At 49.1% G+C, this 5,870-nt stretch overlaps 1 non-coding gene across 1 annotated transcript; it reads left to right on the top strand.

Annotated features, from left to right (window-relative positions):
- The first annotated feature begins 3,589 nt into the window (after positions 1–3,589).
- Positions 3,590–3,727, top strand: LOC114808288. Its single transcript, XR_003756134.1, has one exon. It is a non-coding gene; the product is annotated as a small nucleolar RNA SNORA7 (small nucleolar RNA).
- The last annotated feature ends 2,143 nt before the right edge of the window (positions 3,728–5,870 follow it).

The following is a 5,870-nucleotide window of genomic DNA, read 5'->3' as shown; positions in this document are numbered from 1 at the left end:
TTCCACTGAGCCACACTGCTTTAGACACTGGGATTCATTAGGCATTCATCTCTTAACATTTTCAAGAGGTCTGTAAGAAGAATCTAAGGCACAGAGAGATATGTAGCTTCTTCAAAGGTTGCACAGCAAGTCTGTTGGCAGAATTAAAAACAGTCAACTGACTACGTCTGGTGGTTAGTCCAAGACCCTTGCTTTGGATCAGTGGAATAGAGAATGTTTTACTGGGCATCTGGGGGATTTGCACTTGTGTTCCTTTCTATTTTGTGTTCCAAATGGTGATATATTCAGTAACTACAGCAGAGGAGTGTTGTTACTGAAATGGCCAGCCAAACAAAGCCTTCTATTTGTTATAACATTTGCCTCATGAACCTTAAAATTACTGCTCATTCCTCACAGTCCAGGACCAAATTGATTTTTTTTTTTTGAGGCAGGAAAGGGGGTATGTGGGGGAAGTCCATCTAAAACCTGCCCACAGACCTAAGGAAAATAAGAGTCAGAGCGAGAGTAGAGCAATCAGTCAATCAACCTATCAGTGCATTTACTGAGCACTTAACGGTGTGCAGAGCACTGTACGAAGCGCTTGGGAGAGTACAGGGCTACAGGACCAGGATCTCATTTCTGGATCCCTTAGCTGTTGGTAGATCTTAAACGAGACTTGCCAGGAGGTGTTAAATCAATCCGAATGGTAACAGAGGTTTTTCCTTTAACTCGGACGACTGAATACCAGCCTTATTCCTTATCGTAGACCTGCCTCTGATCATTCTCGTGGCTCTCCTCATGAACCTCTCTTGCTTAGGATGTGGGTTCCCCCAACTGAATGCAGTTCGGTACTCTCTCCCCTAAAGGCTTAAAAATGGTAGGTATAGTGGGACACTATTACTTCTCAGCTAATAATAATAATAATAATGTTGGTATTTGTTAAGCGCTTACTATGTGCAGAGCACTGTTCTAAGCGCTGGGGTAAACACAGGGGAATCAGGTTGTTCCACGTGGGGCTCACAGTCTTAATCCCCATTTTACAGATGAGGGAACTGAGGCACAGAGAAGTTAAGTGACTTGCCCACAGTCACACAGCTGACAAGTGGCAGAGCTGGGATTCGAACTCATGAGCCCTGACTCCAAAGCCCGTGCTCTTTCCACTGCGCCACGCTGCTTCTCAGCTCCTCCCACTTGCCACACTCTTGTTTAATAAAAATAATGTTAATAATAATGTTGGTATTTGTTAAGCGCTTACTATGTGCAGAGCACTGTTCTAAGCGCTGGGGTAGATACAGGGTAATCAGGTTGTCCCCCGTGAGGCTCACAGTTAATCCCCATTTTACAGTTGAGGTAACTGAGGCACAGAGAAGTGAAGTGACTTGCCCACAGTCACACAGCTGACAGGTGGCAGAGCAGGGAGTCGAACCCATGACCTCTGACTCCAAAGCCCAGGCTCTTTCCACTGAGCCACGCTGCTTTAGAGACCCAGGCCTGACTTCCCGTTTTAAAAACAGTCCTACACCATTGATTCATTTCAACTTTGAGTCGGCTATAAACATGCCACTTGTCAGCTGTGCGACTGTGGGCAACTCACTTAACTTCTCTGTGCCTCAGTTCCCTCATCTGCAAAATGGGGATGAAGACTGTGAGCCTCACGCGGGGCAATCTGATTATCCTGTATCTACCCCAGCGCTTAGAACGGTGCTCTGCACATAGTAAGCGCCTAACGAATACCAACATTATTATTATCCTTCTGCTGCCGCCCTATATCCCGAGCTAGTCCCACGTTTTCACCAAGTCAGCCTGAGATTTTTCTGCTGCAGGCAAGAAAGCCCAACAGCTGGTTGGCACCTTTGTCTTAGGTACTTCGGGGAGTGTGTGTGTGTGGGGACGTAATCTTTTGAGGGTGTCAACCAAAGCTGCTACGTGTGTTCTACTACTGCACTGGGCCTTTTTTGGCCTTTCAGAGATGGAATGGTCTTCTATGCTGACACTCCAGAGAAATTTCCCCAGAGAGTCGCTAAAAGAGGGGTATGGTTTCACTACAGTGAGAGTGGCAGAAGGAGACAATCCATTTCTCTAATTGGTGGGAAGGCCACCAGTTAAAGTCAAGGCTCTAACTGCTTCCATATGCTTTGGATCAAGGGTCTTGCTACTGTTGTGTGCAGCTGCCTCACAGACACTCTGGTGACAGCCTCGTTACAGTCTGTTACAGGCTCAGAGGATCAGAGGCCAGGACGTTCATGCCTTTGTCTTTTTAGGTGTTTTTTTTTGGCATTTGTTGAGCGCTTACTGAACAGTGCCAGGCACTGCTCTAAGCACTGGGGTAGATACGGAGTAATCAGGTTGGGCACAGTCCATGTCTCACAGGGGGCTCACAGTCTTAATCCCCCTGTGGTAACTGAGTCACAGAGAAATGAAGCGACTCGCCCAAGGTCACGCAGCAGACAAGCGGCGGGGCCGGAATTAGAACCCAGGTCCTTCTGACTCCCAGGGCCGTGCTCTGTCCACTAGACCACGTGACTTTTGCTGGGATTTAGGGACACTTGCTCAGCACAGATTCTATCAGTGATCCTGACATTAGAGGGAAACTCTCACTCAGTGGTGGTGTTCACTGAACTGCAGAGGAGCCCTGTCATCCATCCCCTCTCCTGCCCCCGTTGTTTGATCTTGTGCTCAGTTGAATGAAAACTGTAGTGAGGAGTGTGACGACTAGCTGGGAGATAATTTGTCATTCCTCTGTTGAAATAAACCTGTGCTATTGGTCAAGTATTTCCTCTTAAAAGCCTCTTTCATTTTTGTATAGACTCCAAAACACTCTTTCAGCACTTGAGATTTATTTTTGACTTCTGTTTCATTTTCCAGGAGTCCTAGAGAAGCTTCCAACTGGAGTCGTAGCCTCTGCTTGGCTTCCTCTTGAAATCTCCCGGGCCCCCACAAACGCTGGAAGATTGTCTCCCGAATTTGCCCGCAGAAAAGTCCTTCCCATCACTGTGGCAGGATCTGCCACAAGCTGCCATCCCACTACCAGGGAGAGTTGTTTGTTTCAGTGCATTTCCCCTACCTGAGTCTTCCTTTGCCCCCTGGATTTTCACGGATCGGTTCGGCGCTATCTTGGTTCTCCCATGGAGAGCTATAGCTCTATTGCCACTGCACCGGTTGATGCAGTCACATCTAAAATGTGCATGAAGCAGCATGGCCTAGTGGCAAGACCCCGGGCTTGAGAGTCAGAGGACCTGGGTTGTAATCCCGGCTCCGCCACTTGTCTGCTGTGTGACCTTGGGTAAGTCACTTCACCCCTCTGTGCCTCAGTTACCTCATCTGTCAAATGGGGATGAAGACTGGGAGCCCCACGTGGGACAACCTGATTACCTTGTACCTACCCCAGTGCTTAGAACAGTGCTTGGCACATAGTAAGCACTTAATAAATACTATAATAATAATTATTATTATTAAAAGCACATCTCCTCCAGGAGACCTTCCCGGATCGATTTCTAATCTTCCCACCTTACATCCCCCCCACTCTTACGGCAGCACTTTCGCGCCACCTAAACACTAATATACTCATAATGTAGGCATATTAGTATCATTAATAGTCGTAATAATAACCACCCTCTCAGGGTCGCACCTGGAGAGTTTCCAGTACCCTACCAGTCTCAACTACGGGAGGGAGAGTCAAGCAGAGGCATATCCATTCCATTCCTAGCTTAGGCAGTGGCTAGCGAGTGGAAGGCAATCTGCCACAAGGCAAAACTCACCCGTGCTGGGCAGCAGCGGCACGGGACAGAGTCGAGGGTGGAGACTCGGGTTTACTGCGTGGAAGGAGGCAATGGTCAGCGGCTTCCGTATTTTTACCGAGAAAACTCTACGGGTACACTACCAGAACGATCGCAGATGGTGGTGGGGCGTTCTGGGAGAGACGCGTCCGTGGCGTCGCTATGGGTCGGACACGACTCGACAGCATAAGACAACAACAACAATAATAATAATAACAGTGGTACTTGTTTAGTGCTTACTATGTGCCAAGTATTGTATAAAGCGCTGGGGTAGATGCAGGATATTCCAGCTGGACACTGTCCCTGTCCCCTGTGGGGCTCAAAGTCTAAATAGAGGGAGTAGGACTTAATCCCCGTTTCACAGATGAGGAAATGGAGGCTAAGAGTAGTGAAGTGACTTGCCCAAGGTCACACGGCAGAGAGGTGGCAGAGCCGTGACTAGAGCCCAGATCCTCTGACTCTCAGGCCACACTGGTTCCACTGGGCTATGCTGCTATCCTCGACTTCTTCCTCTTCTCTGTACTATACTCGGGCGTCCGTCCCTCCATTACACCGTAAGAGCTTTAAGGGTAAGGATCAGGTCTACTAACTCTATTTTTCTCTCCCAAGTGCCTACCTCAGTGCTCTGCACATGATAGGGACTCCAAAAATATTACCGATGGATTGAATCAGTAGGTCATTATTACTGTTATTACACTTCAGAAGGATTTTTCCTCCAAGGTGTCGGAGGGTCCTGCACACACAGATAGCACACCGGACACCTTTCCTGGTGTCACGGATGAAGCTGTCCACGTCTATGCACAGTTTGAGATAGGGTACACTTTATAAAAATCTATCTGGACTGACGTCCCTCTGATTCATTTTGGACAACTCAGTTAAAGTGAGATAAATCATTTTCTTTCGGGGCGAGATGCCGGTCTAGGTGCAAACGTGAAAGAGGAAACTTCAAAGAGAGGGAAAAAAAAAGCCTTTCTAAGCAATCGGTCCATCGATCGATCCTATTTACCGAGTGCTTACTGTGTGCAGGACACAGCACTAAGCGCTTGGGAGAGTACGACGCAACGATCTAACAGGCACGTTCCCCGCCCGCAACAAATATATAAATCAGTAAATCACAGATATGTACATAAGTGGCATGGGGAGGAAAGGGGGAATTTCCAGTGGAAGACTATGTCTTGAATTGGGAAAGGAAGATTTGGTTAGGTGACCACAGAAAGAAAAAGAACAAAATTCCCCATTACTTAACTGCCAGTCTCGATAGATTACCAGCTGTCCGAGCCCCACCCTGTGCAAACAGCAGTGACAGCTTCCAAAAACAATGTTTTAGCAGATGTCAAAACTTCTTTCCACAGGCCGCCACACATTGGACAAGGAGCAGATTCCTCGGCGGGGTCATAGAGGGTCCTGTGCTCTTCCCCTCTCTCTCTGGGGGCTGGAATGCTCACCCTGAGCCCCACCCCAGAGACAGGCAAAGCACCCGACTAGGGCTTGCTCAGTCAGGTGGCCGTGAGGAAGAAAGCCACTGGATTGTTGCTCCGAAACTCAGGGAAGAAGTCCAAGGCCGGGGAGGGGAGGGGGAATACAGAAGGTCCCACAGCCTTAGCTACGAGTCCAAGACTGGATCCAGGTAAGAGCTGGAGGACACATAACTCACAGTTAACTACCCACGACCCTCTGCGCTAATGCTCTTGCAGCTTGTTCCCTGTCCCACCTCAGGCTGTGGCAACTGGTGGCAACTCGGTAAAGTCAGACCAACAGGGCTGCTGTTGCTCTGGGGATGACACAGTGGATTGGGACGCCCCCCCCCCCCCCCCCCGCCCTCCAGCCGACAATCAACCAATCAGTGGTATTTAGTGAGCGCTTACAGCATGCACAGCATCGTACTCAGGGCCCGGGAGTCCCTCTAGACCGTAAGCTTGATGTGGGCGGAGAACGTGTCCGTTTATTGTTACTCTGCACACAGCAAGCGCCCGCTGAATACAACTGACCCACCGGCCACAGTACAGCAGAGTCGGTAGACGTGATCCCTGCCCGCCGAGAGCAGCACGTTTCCCGAACTTGGGAGGTGAGGAGAGCCAGAGGAATCCTCCGACCGAGTGGGCGAACCTGTCGAAC

Source organism: Ornithorhynchus anatinus, chromosome X5 (genome assembly GCF_004115215.2).
Source record: "Ornithorhynchus anatinus isolate Pmale09 chromosome X5, mOrnAna1.pri.v4, whole genome shotgun sequence".
Taxonomy (NCBI): domain Eukaryota; kingdom Metazoa; phylum Chordata; class Mammalia; order Monotremata; family Ornithorhynchidae; genus Ornithorhynchus; species Ornithorhynchus anatinus.
The sequence above is the reverse complement of the archived record's forward strand: the minus strand, read 5'-3'. Positions and strand labels throughout refer to the sequence as shown.